Raw genomic sequence first — 19,117 nt, 5'->3', positions numbered from 1 at the left:
TGGAAAACTTGATAGGAATTCTACTGTATTGTCAGCTTGTGGCTTTAAGCTTTGAATTTTGTCTGCATAAGTTCGTATATTCTCATTTGGGGTAACTTTGGACCTGAGCCATGTGGATTAACTTTGTACCAGTTTAACTTTTGTGGATTAACGTTTGTTTCCATAAAAATAATATACAGTGGTACCTCTTTCAAGAGACACCTCTATTCAAGGGACATTTTCGTCTGGTCCCAATCTCTTTGAATAGGGACTAGGTCCATGCATCTGCCTCCGATTAACGTACACTTCGTTTAAGGGACAGTCTCTGAAGAAAAAAATACAAAAAGTCATGTATAAATAAATAATATTGAATAAACTGAGATTCAAGGGGCACTTTTTGTCTAAAAACTAACTGCTGAAAATTCGACATTAATATGTACAATAAAGAAAGTATGCATTGCAAAATTCTTGTTGAAATTTACATTCATGGCTTTTCCATCTCAGCAATTTATACTTTGGCGGATAGTGTACAGTCCATAGCAATTTTGTGTAGAAAACTTCAAATGTGTACATTAATAAAACTTGCTTTACATTGTATTTCATTGTTAATTACACGATATCAATCAAATCCACGTAACAAATTACTTCAAAATAATTTCTGTATATAATAAAACTTTCATTGCCAGATTTTTGATTAAATTTTAATTATTAAAAGAATGAATTTCGAACTTTAAATAGGTCTGATTTTTTTTATTAGCATATGTAAAATATTTTTAGTGTTTAACCTTTAATTCTTATAGTTAATGTTACTCTCTTTTTTTATTTTTTAAAATAAATTTGTACTACAGAGTACCTTTCGTATGTTGCATGTACCAACTCAGATGCCTCAGAAGAAGGGACACCAATACTTAAGGAACAAAATGCCTTAGTGTCCCTTTATGCGAGATTCTAATGTAGTTGAATTCAAAATAGTCCTCATCTATATAAAGCCTATAATACAAGCCATTGATCGAGTAATGCTCCGATGTCATCAACAATGAAACGTGCGCCATAGCATGATAATTTGATAATATGTTTTGGTAATGTTTGATATGCAGGGAAATGCTTTATTTTGACAAGGCTGAGCTGGATCCGGTAACTTAACTGTTTTTGTGGTACGACTAATTTTCGGAGAATGAAGAAACGAAAATGTGGCCAAGAATGAACGCCATCTACTGGAGCTTAGGGTTAATCCACTGGAGTCAAGGTTAAAATTTCGACTGTCAAAATATCACCAAACAGGCAATTGCTTTGTTCAAATGAAAAAGCAATTTTCACCCGTCATACTTCGACCGAGTATGACGGGTGTTACATACTGTTACCGAGAGACGGGCGATTTTCTAGTAATAATAATAATAATAATAATAATAGTGTTATGCAAATGCTGCTCTCAATCTAGTGAAGAATCCGACAAGTTTTCTGATTATACTCGATCGCAAAAAATTTCATAAATAGTTTTAGTAGCTGTAATTGTTCTATGGATCGCAAAAATCTGGGAATAAGCTGTAAGTTTTATACAGAATTTATAACAACAAAATCTAATTTATGCATCAATAGTAAACAAAGTAATCAAGCACAAATTAGATAACTAAACTTTTCTTGGATGACTTTTCATCTTAAAGCTCACATTTCGTTGCATTGAAAAGGGGTCTCTTTGACACACCGAAACACGTGTCTGCAATAAATTTGCTAATTTAGGTTTGATTATGTTGTTTACTATTGTCGCTTTGTTGCACAAAGGTATTTCTTCATTTCATGACTTATGTAGGAGATAGGGGACGCTTGAGAATGCGGTATGCTTTAGGATAACTTCAAGCAAAAAATCTTGAAAAATTCTCAAGTAATGACAGTACCAGTCCTACCTCATGGCCAAACATCCAGAGTAATGAGCCAGCTTATGTTTCAGTAAAGACAACTTCTTTTGTTTCAGCAGGTGTTGTATGTAATTTTATCACTGTCTTCTTCACGTGGAACTTTTTAAAAACTAACTAATAAGCTCAACTTAATTATTGTAAACAGTTATATGAGCATTCAAGCACATGCATGCCAATATTTATGCTTTTTTTTTTTTAAATTACACTAACGTGTTTTTCAGCGCTTTAGAACTTAATTCGTGTTTTTTTTTCCTGCTTTTATGTGGTTTAAAAAAAAAATTCTACCTCTAATCTATCGCTTTTTGAAAAGGTCTTTATCTAGCCACCTGCAATTGATATTTTTTTCAGGTAATTTACTTCGGTTTCGAAACTTAAATTCTTTACACTGAAGATGATGTTCTTTGGAACTCAGAAACACCATGCGTATGCAGCTTTCATTAAATAACATAAAATGTAAATAACAAAAAATATATATATATAAACATTGCAGACGATAACAAGCGGATAAATATTAAATGTAAAACATGGAAGACGAAGAGTTAAAAAAAAAGCAAGTTAGAAAAGTGTTCTGAAAAAACCTCCAGCAAGCAATATATTCTTAGAACTTTTTTTTATAAAATAATGAAAAAGGTGCTAAAACAAAGATGTTATAACTCAAGTTGTTAGTTACTGTTTTAATGATTTTCGTACATACTTATAATATCTATATTTGGTAAATATGCTATTTTGTTGGTTATTTAGCTTATTTCAAAAACCTTTTACTAATAACATTAATTACTTCCTTTTAAAAGCATTTGATTTATTATTATTACGTTCTCAGACAAACGTTGTCATTTTTGAAAGCTAAAAAAAAATTTCCCCACGCTTAATCGAACAATATTTCTTAGAACCAACGGCAATCTTTTACGCGGGGCCGACAGTACTGAAAAAGAAAGCATCCATTTTTCGAGAAATCTTCATCAAACAGGATGACTGATTACTGTTTCTTTTCCAATTGGGAAATCTTATTCTGCTTTGTCTTCAGCTCAACATTCAGGAAGTAATTAAGTTTTCGTCAAGTTATAAACAACAAAAGTAAGATCAATATGTTTTGCGGTGACAGAACAGTAACTTTTAAAAGACATTTTCAAAAGCAAAGTTTTAAATGTTCTTGCAGCTGAAGTTGAAATTAATATTGTAATAGAAATCTTGAAGTTAATAATGCTATTGCTCAGAACAGATTAAATATTGATTTCATATGGCATTGATTCTTTTTAAAAGGTATTATGATTCTGTTTGAAAAATTCCCTTTTTATGCAGTCTTTAACGTTTAGAAGAACACTTGATTTGGGAAATAGAACATAACGCTCGTTTAGAACTAAAGGAACCCGTTTTCCCCGAAGACCAACGTCTATCTTTTAACAATTAAACATCTGGCTTACATTTATCACCGTTGGCTTACATTTTCGATTATATAATTTTAGCATTTAAAATTGATTTATGAAAAAAAATATTTCTTTTATGAAAAATGAAAATTATTAGTTAATATAAAAATATATGAAATTTTCCTACTCAAAGTGGATATGTTTAAGTAAATTCCAATTAGTAATGAATTTTTAGTAGGAACAGTTTGAATTCAGGTGTATTTTTTTCCAATATTTATTTGTATAAGAGTTGGAGAAACGAATTGCAGGACGACTGAGTTATAACAACATTACTACATATAAAATTTCGAAGATACATAAGTAAAATAAATAAATAGGTTTCTCTTTCTATAGAAATTTGCTGTGTCACCTGGCTTTACATGGTGTACCTCGAAAATAAAACTTTATGTCAAGTGACGCGTGTTCAACAATTAGGTCCGGAAAAAAATAACTGTAAAGTTTTCCGACAGATCGCGGAAAAATAGCCAAAATGAGAAAAAAATTTAAATTGCCCGAAAAACCCTCAAAGCAAATGCAAGAATTATATTTGTTCACACTCGAAAACAAATAGCAACAGATTTTTATTCCCAGTGATTTTATTCACGCTAATTAAAACTGAGCTAGCGGCATACGATAAATTTCCGATTTAAATTTGATTTTCCTTTACTTAAAAATGGTTAAAACTTCTCTGTTGCTAATTTTAGGAATTTGATGGTTTCAAATCCAGTGGTAAAAAACTTCCAAAGGGGTATTTTTTCGAAGGCTTTCGAATTGTCGTAGTAGGGCAATTATATCAGGTGGAATAATAAGTGTTACAGAATAAATGAATAAGTAGTTATCTTTTGAAGCTATGTGAATTAAACTTTGATGCATCAGCTTTGTGGGAGAGTAAGGTGGAGAAACGGCCACCAAACTCTCCCATAACTGTAAGTGTCCCAAGATAGGGAGGAGAATCCTTGACTTGGGACAATGAAAATTTTTTTGTATTATTTTTAAAGGGACCTATCTATTGTGAGGATCTGAGAAGTTGAGCTCCGACTCTGACAATGTTTACGTCTGTTTCAGAAAATAGGGAAGGGGAATTGGCGCTAAGTTGAGTTGAGAAACCATCTCAGTAGTTTTTCAAAAATATTCCAACTAAAATCCGAGCCAATAACACGTCTATTTTTCACTAAACTCCCCTAAAACAGGAAAACAAGGTCACAGCTCAACTAACTTGAGCTGCACTAGACGCATCTATACATTGACCTGAGGTGAAGTACAAAGGCTCAGACTAAAAATAGAATGCTTCGTTGAAATGAAAAACATATGAGACAGTGAGAAGCAAAGGGATGTAGGTGGCAAAATTAAAAATTTGAGGACATCCAGTACAGATGGTAACTGAACCTCTCCTCTGTCTTGGGTCAAGAGACACTTGAAAATGTCCATTTACATCCCTTTGCTTCTCACTGTCTCATATGATTATTGCATTACTAAAGGTAAAAGTTCAAAACTGTTGACTGCAACCTTTACACAGTCAAATCGAAAAATCTTTTTTGAACATGCTCTAAGTTAATGAGTTCTTTTTGTAAAAGTTCATCGTAATCCAGTTTTCCTGTTCACAATTTATGCTAGATTGAAATTTTAGCAAAGATTCTAATATTGAGCTGTTTTCTTTGAAATACATTTGCAAAATTAAGCAAAAAGAAATATTATATTTTTCGAATCAAACTATTTCATCAATGACAATCTCTTTTATCCTTCCTTTCTTTTTTTTTTTTTTTGTTTTTTAGTGTTCATCCAGTTAATTTATTTTTGATTCACAGACTTTTGTTTTTTATTACTAACTCAGAGGATCGGTGTAATTTTTCCACATTTGATACATTAAGCATTCCTTCATGTTTCTTTTTTCTTTGAACAATCTCAAATTGCTAATTTTCCTTAATCAATAATAATCATGGATGCCGTTGCATCCATGTCCTCCGGAATCGACGTTGTTTATAGCCAACAGTCTCTACCCAATCCTCTTTAGGCAATAAAAAAAAGCATCTTGTCCACAAATCCAGAATCAAGCTCCGGGCATTCAGTTGAATTTTGACGTCTTGAGTTCAAATTATGATTTTTTCCCCCTCACGAAGTGTGATAGGAGCCAGGTGTTGAAGCAAGAAATCCAACGAGTATGGTCCTATCGCAATTTTTGATAGCAAAAACCATAATTTGAATTCAAGACGTCGAAATTCAGATGAATGCCAGGGGCTAGATGTTAGAGCTGGATATTAAATTTTCTTTCTTTGGCCTTTACGGGAATGTAGGTTAAAAAAAAAAGCTAGATTGGAATAGAGGTACATTAGCGATGTAATAAATTTATCGCTATAAGAAATTAAGAATTTCCCGTGAGGGGGGGAGGGTTGTCTTTTACGGGAAGGTAAGTTAAAAGAGAATTTTCATGTGTAAATGTATTTGGTTTGTATCAAGTGCAACAATGGGGTCGTTTCCAAAATTTTAAAAGTATTTTTTTTCTGAAAGAGCATGCTTAAAAACATAGGATCTGACCATTTTTTAAATAATTTGTTTAAGTTTAATATTTTTAAAAAATTACTTAAATTTGGCACGTTTTCAATGTTTATGCTTCTGTCCGATGACATCACATATGATAAAATCCCATTCTGTGTTGCCATTCACAGCGCAAAATATTTAATTCGCATCTTTACTCACATGTATTGACAACGATATGGTTGATAACAAGTGTAGAGCGCAATTTTAATTTGCTTCTTGATTATCATAACGTGGAAACGCGATACAAAGATGCTCCAAAGAGCATCATTTGTGACGTCATCAAGACCACGCCTTGTTTGAAAAATTGGACATTTTGAAAAATTAATTAAAAAATAACTGTTCGGAAAATGAAAGAATTTCCTGGGTCCATAGTATTATTTTTATTTATTTATTTATTTATTTATTTATTTATTTATTGCTTATTCTATCAATTTCAGCAACTAAAAGTACTACTTTTGACTGAAGGAAACAACCCCATTGGATATATTGTTGCAAAAATGTTTATTAATAACACTTTTATTGATAACTCTTTTTGCCCTTTTCCCAGTAATTAACATGAAAACTGTAAAGATGTATTTTACTGATCAAGTTCGCGAAAACCGCATCTTGAACCCCCCTATTTACTATCATGGGTATGAGATGACATTTACAACTGAACTCACACAGTATTTGCATTTACGTCAGTAGTGAAAGTTAAGCTCTACGCATTGCAGATATATTTTATTGATCTCTATAAAGCAGACATCTCTCAATTACGGATTTCCTTTAGGTGTATTATTGTCATCACGTATCTTTGTTTAATTTGCATTTAAAACTTCAGGTAAAAATGATAGGTAGCTCACCGATAGCAATAGTGACACATTTATATTTAAAAAAGAGGATGGGAAAAAAAAGTTTTACGCGATGTTACCATTAATTGATTAATTATTCTCAAATGCTAGAATATTTGCAAAACATTTATGACGTTATGTTTCACTAGGTTTTAGCAAGTGTAAATTGATAGGGTATAATTAAAATTTGAAATATTTTCTTCTAAAAGGTAAAATTTAATGATGTACCAATATTGATCATATTGTTTATACGAGAGTTTCTTAAAGCGTGGTCCGTGAGCTTAAACCAGGAGGTCTGCCGATGCTAATCTGCAAAAAGGTACAAAAAAAGTAAAAATAATTGCATTCGAAATCGTTTTCATTCATGTTGAGTAATGAATATCAGGCATTAGTTTCAAAATATGTGTAGAAAATAGACAAATATAAAGAAAATATGTAAATAGTTATTTCGCAATATGATTTAATTATATCTTTGGGGAGGGGAGGTATGTTTTCAGATGAGGGTCCATAAAAACTAGCTTTGCGTCAGTTTGTGGCAAAAAAGAGTTATAAATTCAGATTTTAAATATATAATAGGCATTTATTTTTTTTTTCAAATTATTAAATGTGCTTTTATTATTACCGGTAGGTAATTTGCATAATTGAAAAGTTTCGAAATAAACTATTTGAGTATTATTAACATAACATTTCCGATGAAGTTTCCGATTAAACTATAAAACGTCATGCTTTGCTGAAATTCTTTTTAAGTAAATGTGTACTGTGTATATAAAAATTCGTATAATCAAACACACACACAGACAGATTTTAAGTTGCTATCGATTCTGACAATGACTTGATGCGATAACTAGTTTAGCAGTCATTAGTTAACCTTAACATAGTGAAGTAAGTTTTTAACAAGTAGTCAGAAGAAACATTAAGTACTGTGAAATATTTCCATAAAGAATCATATTTTCAAGTTTTTATTAATTATTCAAATACCAATTATGGATTATCTATTCAAATAAAACGTTGTTTTTTATTATAATTTTGGAAGCATAGCTTAAGAACTCATTTCAAATGTGTCGATCTGTCAACATATTGACCTTTTACTTACCATTTAATTTATTACTTGCCATTTATTTTGTTATTTTGATTCTTACTGAAAAATTCATCACTTCATAGATGTGACATTCATTGCAAAAGTAGCACATCTCCATAATTCTAAAATTCGTATATGTTTGCTGAATGGTCACATTTAGTTCTATCTTTCATTATTAAAGTGAAGCAACTCTTATAAAAACTTCAAATGATAAATATCTAAATATCTAATGACTAATAGTAGCTTACACTTGCATTTTTTTTTCCTAAGGTTAAATTTGCAAATGGCTTTATATAATTGATTTAACTACAAGGAAATGAGTCATTTTTACAGTGAGCCGTAAAAATTTCTTTTACTTTTAGCATCTGATTTATTTTCTTACTTTATTTTTTATTAAAACTATTTAGGTCGGGTTAGCTTCAAGTGCTGTTACGATTGTATGTATAATTATCTTTGAAAATTGTACACTCGGAGAAAATGTTCTTAACAATGTGCCTTATAACAGAATCTTTAGAATGAGTTTTCATCCGAATGGGAATATTATTTCATACTTACTTAAAGATATTTCTGAACTTTGTTTGGATGTTTTAGTAATTGAATTTAAAAGTCACAGCCACGTCTCCGTCATAGTTTTTCGATTGTACTTCAAGTTTATTAATCTGGTATAGCCTGTGAATTTCTAACATTTTTGAAAGCAAAATAATAACACTAAGCAAAATAAAAACAGTAATAACAGCAGTAAATAAACAAGTAAATGGAAAATTCTAGTACGTAATGTTAATTTCATCATTTTTGGCCTGGAGAAGCTTTTATTTTACTTTCAAGGGCACAGACATTTGTTTAGCTTATTTCAACATGAATAAAGTTTAACGTAACAGCTTTATCGTAATAAATTTAAAATGTAAGTGAATGAAAATTGGAGAGAAACTGAAATCCCGCCACTAATGCCAGGCACTTCGAATTCAGCTTTAAGAGACCCAATGTTTGAATATTCAAAATTCACTTGATGTAAACAAATATCACTGTCACTTAAAACAACCCTGACCTTTTGATATAGCTGTGGGAATTTACTTTTTAGGACCCACTTCAATCCTTAGACAAAAATCTCCTCAGATATTTAGATCAAGGTGAAGTATTCGGTTTATGAATCTTTTGTAGTCAACCCTTTTACGAAAATCCTTTGAAGACTTTTTCCATCTTAAAGTAGGTCAGGGAACGTAGGGAATCCAAAAAAAGCCTCCCTCCAGGGAACCTTGACATTATTCAAATCTCATTGAAGCCTGCACATTGTGGGGAATGTCAGCAGGTTTCGAAAGTGGTGTATAAGTGTCAAGTTCTTTCGTAGAACTTTATGACTTTGACTAAGAAAGATGGGTTTCTATGATTTATTAGAAAAGTTTGCATAATTCAAGTTGACACTCTTGACTTTGTCTCTGTTTTCGTTTTAGAAGTGTGCTCGAGAGGAGGATATTGTGCCATTGATGATCATGATGGACACTTGAATCAAATCTGTTTTATTACTTAGTGGATCGTTCTAAACTGATTTGAAAAGTGGGGTGCAAAAGATTGTGAAGTTGCATTCTTTATGAGGTAAGACAAGTTCAGATTTTCAATATATTTATTGTTAGAAAATATTCAATTCCTAAATATTTGCAATACCTATATATATTGATAGTTCATCCACCTTTATATATTCTCGTTGTTTTCTCCCGCTATATATTTTTTTTACTTAATCAGTTCAATGTGGGAAATTCCGTCATTTCCCCCAGGACTTCAGGCACTGACCACGTCAAATAAAATGTACCTTTCTATTCACTCTTATAAAGTAATAACTAGATGGTATTTCATAAAGTGCACTATTTTAAAAAATACAGGGTGTCTGAAATAGGGTAATACAGGGTGAAAAATACAAGGGGTATTTAATAAAGTCCAATGAATTCATAGAAAATGAAAATTGAATGAAAAATGCATATTAATATTCAATGAAAAATTCATAGAAAAGCAATAAACTGTTGTAATGAATGTGTAATTAGCACAGTAATACTTCACAGGTTCAAGAATTTTTTGACATCGTAAAAAAAGGAGAAAAAAGAAGAAAGTGTAATTATAAATAACTTTGTGACGGCTGCATCGTCACACTAAGAAGAACAAACATCTAGTGAGGTGTTGGATCATTTTATTGAGTAGAAAGCAATACCTTGCATTACGAGAGTTCAATGTTTGCACCGTATGTTGCTCGAACCTCATCTAAATGGTACTCAAGTTCATCCCAAACAACAAACTGTGCACACATTGAACTCTAGTAATAAAAGGTTCTTTCTGTTTAATACAATCATTAAACAACTCACATGTTTTTTTTTTTTTTCTTTCTGTAACGATACAGCTTTCTTAGTACGTTCCTCATATAACCCAAATTCAAACTAGTAGAATATCTGAACTGTTTCAACAAAACTTGTCCCTGAGTCGAGAAAAATGAGCGCATGCAAATTAAAAAGACTAACTCGTTATTCATGAATGGGTAAATCAATTTAAACACTTTTTCATGTATTATTTTAACAATTTATGGATCATTAACACATTGGAAAATTGTATTGATTTTTTATGTGGGTCAAAAATATTGGATTATTCTATTCATTCAATGGGAATTTTAAAAAGTAGCGAAATTATTTGCATACCTGTTAACCAATAGTTTGTCACAAGTATGAAGCTTGGCTCCCGGATAATTTTATGCCTTTTAAAAACCGTTTATTGCTCAAAATGGGTCATCAACGTGCTAAAATTAAAAAAAAGAAGCTACGTGTTGTATCATAGCTTAAAGTTAGAAAAAAAAACAACAATCCAGCTCAATTCAAATGAACGTTTTACAATCTACGGTATGTGGGATTTTAAAGGAATATTAGAAAGACTGACCAACTAAAAAGTAACTGAAGTAAAAGAGGTAGAAAAATTGTAACAACTGGCAGAAATGAACCCAAATTAAAGTGCATCGTCCAAAATAATCGTTGAAAAAATGCTTCTTACGTCTATAAGTGTTGGAAAGAATCTACAGTAATCGTGTCCATGTCAACTACTCCTGGATGATTGTATAAATTGCAGTTGCAACTGCGGATCTACGAAGTAAGACCAAAGAAGAAGAAACGTGCACGACTCTCCTGGAGCAAAGAGTAGCTCATACAGGGGCAAAAAGGTTGGAAAAGGATTATATTCAGTGATGAATCTTTTTTTTTTTTTTTTTTTTCATTTTGAAATATCTGTGAAAAAGAAAAGTGTCCTGGTTTGGCGTTTAAAAAGTAAAGCGTATGAGAAATCTTGTGTAAGATGTTCTCTCAAATTTGAGACATTCTTTATGGTGTGTGAGTGCATAAGGGTTGCTGGAATTGGACGGTTGTATGTATCTTAAAATAAAACAATGTGTGACTTCCGCTGTTTATCAATAATACTGCATGATACTTCACCTGAGGCACAGTAGTGACACATTCAGTGACACATTTTATCTTCCAGCAAGCTTCTACTCCGTGTCACATCTCTAAATCAACTCGTAGATTTTAAACAGAAAGTTGAGTTTCGGTATTAAACTGGTCAAGCAACTCGACCGATCTTAAAACGATCAAGAGTTTGTGGTACCGTCAGATCAAAAGAAAGTGGTTCAAGACCGAGTGCTCGCCAACAAATTGAACTCGTTGCCGCATTGAAGAGAGTATAGAAACAATATCAGTAGCCTTGAATTCAAACAGCTGGTGGAATTTATATCTGAAAGGGTTAAAGATGTGATTCTTGCAAAAAATGGCGCGACAGAATATTGATCTTGTTTCGTTTGAAAATCTTTTTCTCCCATTTTAATTTTGATATTCTATTGTTTTTGACTCAATGTGAAATATCATCACAATAAACTTTTGGATAATTGAGTCTGAGATAATTTTTAATTAAGTTTATAAGAAATGTTAAGCATACTTTCAAGTTTAAGAAAGGCAATAAGTTCATTTGAATACCCATTTTGCTCTTATATTGTGTAAGATTAAGATTTTTCTTCTAAAAACAAAAGAATTTGAGTTGTATATTACATATTAGTACACTTTTTCTTTTTTTTTTCTCTCTCCCTTCTTACGCTGAACCTTCATAAAAAAAAAATTGTTGAACTTGTGAAGTATTATGACGCAAACTGTATATTCATACAACAATTTATTGTTTTGTATAATTTTTAAAGAACTTTTCGTGCACCCTGTATAACTAATCAACAAAAATCGAAGCAAAATTTAAAATTTTTTCTCAATTTCTTAAAGCGTACACTTCGATTCAATAACGATAATAATAATCGGTAACAAGCACATACACCTGCAATTTCTTCGGGGATCTTTCGGGTTTCTGCATCGAACTTGAAATCGTTATTGCAATAAGATTAGTCACGTTCCAAGTTACAAAGATAGTCCCAAGTTAACAGATAGTCTCTGCGTAATAAAGTCATTCGAGGTAAATGAAAGCAAACTGTATGATCACACTTGTGGTGATTTTTTAAATGAAGCTATTGATAAAGCGAGGTAGAATAAAGAAGACATTCTGAGAGTTTCAAACGGTTGAGGCATTGAAAAGCAAAGGGATATAAGTGTACATTTTAAAGTTTTGAGTAAAACGCGTGTAAAAATATGATAATAGGTAGACTTTCATTAAAAAGTTTTCTAAATCATGCTGCATAATAGCACCTACCAGGGCTTCAAGTACTACTTGCTCCAAAACAGATGAGAGGATCACCTACCATTTTTATTGATTATCATCAAATTTTTAACTTTGGCACTTTCATTCATTTTCTTCTTACTGCCTCAATTATGATTCCAGACAATTGTGGACACCATCACTGTTTGAAGTAGACACTGAAAAAAAAAGTTAGTTTCTAAAGTTCAATGGCCTTACATTTTTCTGTCCAGCAGGTGCATAAACACGAAGTAACTGGTTTCAACCAGTTTTGTTTGTCACGTGGAGGACTATTAAAAATATATGGTTATGAGTTTCTTCTTCCTTTCATGTGCATTGGAGTAAATAGAAACAACTAAGTTTATCATTCTTCGTTGTTTTTTAATTTAGTTTTGACAATAGTACACTTTTGTGTTCATTTTAAATGAATTTAGACTGAAATTTGGTTTCTTGAATGATTTTTCTTTTTAATTGATTTCAGATCACATTTGAGAGATTCAGAGGCTCGTATGCGACCTATGGGCCGCAAATTGAGTTTTGTTAGTGTACAACTTCTTAAGGCTATGAATTGGCTGCGAATATTATGGTTTTCTGTCTATAACATCGTGGTGATGGGGGAATCGTTGCGTTCTTTAACCCCCTAGTACCTTGGGTGAGGGGAAACCCGTTACGTTAAATGGAAACAGGATTTTATTCAATAACAAATAGTAACAAAGTCAAAATTTTTGAAGTGAAACTTTTTATGTGAGGGCTTGGAAATTCTGATCCACAATCCTTTTTCTTTTGTTCGACGGAAATGACGTACAATTGGCTCTCTGTTTAACGACGCTCTGTGTAACGACTTTCTCTAATTAACGACGGCTTTTCACGGTCTCAGATGGTCCACTATAGTGTTAAAAGCATTCTATTTAAGGACGCTTTCTACTTAAGGACGATTTTTTGTGGTCCATTAAAAATCGTTAAACAGAGAACCAACTGTAGTTGTTTTTAAATTGTTGCTAAAAACAAGGAAAAATAATACTAATGGAGTCGTTTTCAAAATTTTAAAAGTATTTTTTTCTGAAAGAGCATGTTTAAAAACATAGGATCTCACCATTTTTTAAATAATTTGTTTAATATTTTTAAAAAATTACTGAAATCTGTGCGCTTTCATTGTTTACGCTTCTGTCGTGTGATATCACAAATGATGGAATGCCATTCTGTGTTGCCAATCACAGAGCAAAATATTTAATTCACATCTTTACTCACGTGTATTGGCAATGATATGGTTGATAGTAGGCGTAGAGAGCAATTTTGATTCGCTTGTTGATTATCATAACGTGGAACCGTGGTAGAAAGATGCGCCTAAATGCATCATTAGTGACGTCATAAAGACCACGCCTTGTTTTCAAAATCGGACATTTAAAAAAATTTATTAAAAAATAACTGTTGGGAAAATGAAAGTATTTTCTGGCTCCATGTTATTTTTTTTTTACTCATTCTATCAATTTCAGTGACTGAAAGTAGTAGTTTTGACTGAAGGAAGCCACCCCATTATAATATTAGTATAGTTTTTTAATTTAACAAATTAATTTCAGCGTAGAACCTAAGCAAGCATATATTTTGTTCATTTTAAACTTTTCAAATAATGCAGGTTTTCGAAGAATTATATGATTCAAGTCAAGTTATCAGTTTAAAAGCGTAATCCACTCTGCTTAAAGTTCAGTCTTAAAATTAGTTTGTTAACTTTAGCTAACAAAATTAACTTTATAATAACTATAACTTTTCATTGTTTTTAGCAACAATTAAAAAGCGGATTTCGAGTATTGTATAGTGTCTCGTTGTTTATAATCTATTTTCTTAACTAACATGCTCAATTTTGTTGTGAATATGTCTAAGTAAGGCACAGATAGAAGACGAGCGTGACGTGAGAGATAATGTGCGGGTGAAGTGACAGTTCAGAATGCAATGAAAAAATGAAAGATAAAAGTTTTACTTCTATCACGCGTCTTTACGACACACAATTTCTTGTACCCAGTTACTCCCAGAGTGTATAGTTTTTGATGCAATACCCAAAATTTTATCTTTCCATTCATCCAAAAGGAAGAGTTGGGCTTCAAGTTGAAACACTGTTTTCGGTGCTTTTGGAAATTGATTAGAAAAAAAAATGTTTTCCGACCCACCCTAATATGCACACTTAAGTGCATCTAATGAAAAGTGTCATTCGAGAATTGAAAACTGCAATATTAAAATTATGTCCCCAAATTTGCCAAATCGTGAGACAAAATTTTCCTAATTAAAAATTTTTGGGAGGTCACTGTGACTTTCCGTGACCTCCCACCGGGGAGCTCTTGTTTATTTATTTATATTTTTAAATAACTGCAATGATTTAAAATTTTCACTCTTGAATTGCTTCTGAATGCATTTTTTTTCTATAAATGCTACTGCTAAAAAAAATTTAGTTCTGGTCTGTGGGCGGCTGCAGCCCTATAACCACCCCCTGGATTCATCACTGATAAGAATGAATTATTCCATGCCGCCAAACCGCTTCATGGCTATAAAATGTGAAACGACAAATAGTATTCTAATCGGAATAATAAACTGTGATTAGAGTAGTGCTTCCAACCCTGAATCAAAACGACACCCAGTATATTCAAAGCCAGCATACTTTATGAAATACCTTTAATCTATCACTCATGTTTTTAAAAACGTATCTCAGTGTAAGCAATGGCATGAGTCTAGTCTATATACATCGTACCTGGGAACAAAACTCCCGCTTGAAATCCCTTTGTCACCCAGCTCTGTCTCGCTTCATGAAAGCCCGGTATTTCTAGTGACATTCTCCAGATCTGTGAAAACTGTCATGTCGGCTGTGATGGATTGGGTCGATTCCTGCCTTTCAAAAGCAGCACGCATTTCAACACTGTTTTCTCGCTTTAATAACCGTGGGGAAATTGCTTTCGACGGAGAGCCAACGCATTTTCTACGCTAGCAGGTGTTGCTACATTATATCTGTTATTCCACCATGGACTGGTAACAGGTTGATTTTAAGAACAATGCCCAACATGTTCTAAACTGTTGCTGTCATGTTATGAGGTTTTCTGTGTCTTTTGTGGTACGTAAACTAGGTACTAGGTTTTAGTAAACACGAGGTGGAAAGTATATTATTTAAGAATGTGTTTATTATTCATTTGCCTTATTCAGCTTTAAGGAAAAATAATATACTAATTAATTTTAATAGGGTAACGATCCCAGTAATTGGCCTTTAAGAGTTTGTCTTTAAACCTATGTTTTCATTATTTAGAAAAAATATATTCACTTGCAAATATTTTTGTGTTAAAGAATGCACATCTGTGCATCTATTTAGTTCACTAAAATCAAAAATATTTGAATTGATATTTTTATAAAAACATATGTATAAAAAGTTACCAAAATTACCAGTAATTGGCACCTGATATCCCAGTGTATGACACCTTGTGATCCAGTAATTGGCACATGTTAATAGAACTGGAAAATCACTTAATTTTTTACTTTTAGATTACATACAAATTTTATCATCATAAGAAACTTAATTAATGTTAATTTAAAGTAGGTAATTTTACATAAATTAATGTTAAATCACACATCTTGAAATTGAAAATGTATTTTAGAGAAATAAAAAAAATTTGGAGTGTTGCATGGAAAGAAATATCGAGATTATTGCTGTTTCATTAGTCAGTATGCAGTTTCGATTTTACGAATTATAGCTATTTCCACAGAAAAAGGAACATTGATCCGATGATTCTAAGGAAACATAAAAAATAAGCCAATACTCGACAGTCGCAATATCCGACTTATGGCAATGAAAAACGTATTTGTTTTTCATTGTTTCTCTTAAAAATTTGAAAGTATATTCTGTAGGATTCAAATCAATGGTAGAACCCATATAAAATATAGTTGCTGCAAAAGTATCAGAAGTCAAACTAGTGGTATACTACACAACACATTAATGTTTATAAGCACATGTGCCATTTATTGGAGACTAGCAAAACTGAAGCACCACTAAATGGCATCCATCATTATTTCAAAAATCCAAAAAGGGACAAAAATACATTTCTACCCACTCAAAGTAACACCTTTCAACTAAACAAAGTTTTTGACACCGAAAATTTAAAATATATTTTAAGTCAGATTTTAATGGATTGATGCGCATGCTTCCCTCAAACCAGAGAAGAAGCTTTTGCAACAAAAATGGCTGATTCGACACAAGCCACAATTGAGATGGTTTCTCTTTCCTATGCACTGCTACGCTGCCATTTAGTAACATGAATTGAAGGAATAATCTTTAAAGTGAATGTACATTCAGTTAGTATATAGCCTTCTACTTTTAAAATATTGGATACTAATCTTATTTTAGGACATTTTTGTTGAAAGTGCCAATCACTGATGACCTGCCAATTACTGGGAGTGTTACCCCCCTTTTCTATTAAATCCTATTCAGCAAATCAAGAAAATCAATTTTTCTTTATAACTTCAGAAATGGATAAATTATTTTGAAAGCTTTCAATTTTGTTTGGTGAGACACTAAAACATATTTTTACCATTCATAATATTCGAATTCTCTAAATAAATTACAAAGTTACTGAATGCTTGGAAGAAAAACTGCAATTTTATAAATACAGTAAAACCCCTCCTAACGGACACCCCTCAAAGGCGGATATCCCTCTTATGCGGACATTTTTTAATTCCCTGGTTCCAAGGCAAACAACATTATTAAACTCCTGTCCTGCGGACACCCCTTACTGCGTACAAAAGAATTTGTCCCCTTTAGTGTCCGCATTAGAGGGATTTTACTGTTTTTTTTTTTTTTTTTTTTTTTTTTTTTTTTTTGTCTGAGAGACAAATGTAAAAAAAAAAAATAACATTCACACAATGTGTCCGCACAATTTTACAAAGTTTTTTTCTCGTCTTATTTAACAGAACTTATGAAAAAATATGGATTTCTAAAGTGATGTTTAAAATTTCCGAAATTGATTTGAAACAAGACTGTAATCAGCAGCATATTTTTAGGTACTGAAATGTTCTCAAAAAGTGTGTTCTTCTCAAAAGTTATTAAAGATTTCAATGTATCCAGAAAGCAGGGGCGTAGATAGAAAAAAATTTCGAACGAAGGTATGGTTAACTTTAATATTTTTCTACGATCAAAAACAGAAATTTTTTGAGTTGCGGGAGAAGGGGATATAAACCCTAATTCCTCCTGAACAAAAATAGAAAACCATTATAAAATATTAAAAAAAAAAGACAGTGTTGAAAAAATCTTTTATAAGTTCAAAACAAGTTACACATAAACTTAAGTTTCTTCTTCCAAAAACTGCATTAAATATAAAAACAAAATAGAAACGGGTTAGATTGAGTTGTTGAAAAATATAACCATTGTGCCGTGAAAAGCTAAAAGGCAGTATCTGAATTTTTTTTTTTTTTTTCAAATTTTATCTTCTATTACACTGTAGCTTTCTTATACACTCTATTCCAAAAAATGGACGCACCAAGATCGGACAGCTCCTCCTTGGTGCATCGCTTTTTGTTGTTACAGAGTGTATTTGGTTTCCACTGAAAATAAAGTGCGAAAAAAAAGGTAAAATTCCTACACTTCCCTGTTTGTATGGAATCCAAAACACTTTTCTTCAAATATCTAAAGAACTCATTTCTGCTGATAACTACCCTTTACCTTCCTACTGCAGTATTACAGAAATTTAATGAAGGGAAGATGATATTGAATCGTGATTAAAGTAGGTTTTTTTTTTTTTTCATCACATGATGATCAAAATATTCGGAAACTACACCAAAACTCATTTGATAATGCATAGTGAATTTTGAAGCTTGTGAATTGTTCTGAGCTTCTATAACCGCTAAAGACCATTAGTAAATGTCTTGTACAAAAGAATAAATTTTTTCATGCATGAGGATTTTTTAAATTCAGAATTAAATTCAGGTTTAATTCAGAATTAAATTTAGATTTAAATTCAGCATACCTTAACAAAACTACTTGTAAACAGCCGCAAAAATCTATGATATATTGTTAACAGTTAACGATAAAATTCCCTCGCTTTAAAATAAGTCAAGGCCTTGAATGACTTAAAACTTGTAAATACATGAGTTCGAATTTATATTCCCGTACAATCAATCAAACAAATCGAACGGTTTTTTTCATTGTTTGGTTGTACGGTTAATAAAACAATTTTAATAGGAAAAACACGTGTGTTTAATTTTTATAGCTATAGTTGGGGAAAACCTAACCCGGCAGCGTCGTAACGCTGTGATTAGGATCTGCACAGCCTTCACAATACTGCCAGGTTAGGTTTGCCCCAACTATAGTTTTTCATGGAAATTCCATTCACTTGTTTTAGAATCCCTTCTTCAGTGCAAGGAAATAGAATCATAAGTTAATCATATTTCACCCACAAAACTCTTAATGCGTTAGTATGAATGTACAGATGTAACGTGAGAGTATTCTTACCTGTTATTTCGTGTTTAACCATAACTATAAGTATAATGGGGTTGTTTCCTTCAGTCAAAAGTAGTACTTTTAGTCACTGAAAGTGATAGAATAAGCAAAAAAAAAAAAACAAAATAATAATAATAATAACATGGACCTAGAAAATTCTTTCATTTTCCCAACAGTTATTTTTTATTTAATTTTTTAAAATGTCCGATTTTGAGAACAAGGCGTGGTCT

At 31.8% G+C, this 19,117-nt stretch overlaps 1 long non-coding RNA gene across 1 annotated transcript in view; it reads left to right on the top strand.

Moving 5' to 3' along the window:
- The first annotated feature begins 9,193 nt into the window (after positions 1–9,193).
- LOC129220327 (uncharacterized) overlaps positions 9,194–19,117 on the top strand; it is a 62,752-nt gene continuing 52,828 nt past the window's right edge. Inside the window, exon 1 of the long non-coding RNA XR_008580460.1 lies at positions 9,194–9,328. This is a non-coding gene — a long non-coding RNA (uncharacterized LOC129220327). The remainder of the gene's footprint in view (positions 9,329–19,117) is intronic.

Source organism: Uloborus diversus, chromosome 4 (assembly GCF_026930045.1).
Source record: "Uloborus diversus isolate 005 chromosome 4, Udiv.v.3.1, whole genome shotgun sequence".
NCBI classification, from domain to species: Eukaryota; Metazoa; Arthropoda; class Arachnida; order Araneae; family Uloboridae; genus Uloborus; species Uloborus diversus.
The sequence above is the reverse complement of the archived record's forward strand: the minus strand, read 5'-3'. Positions and strand labels throughout refer to the sequence as shown.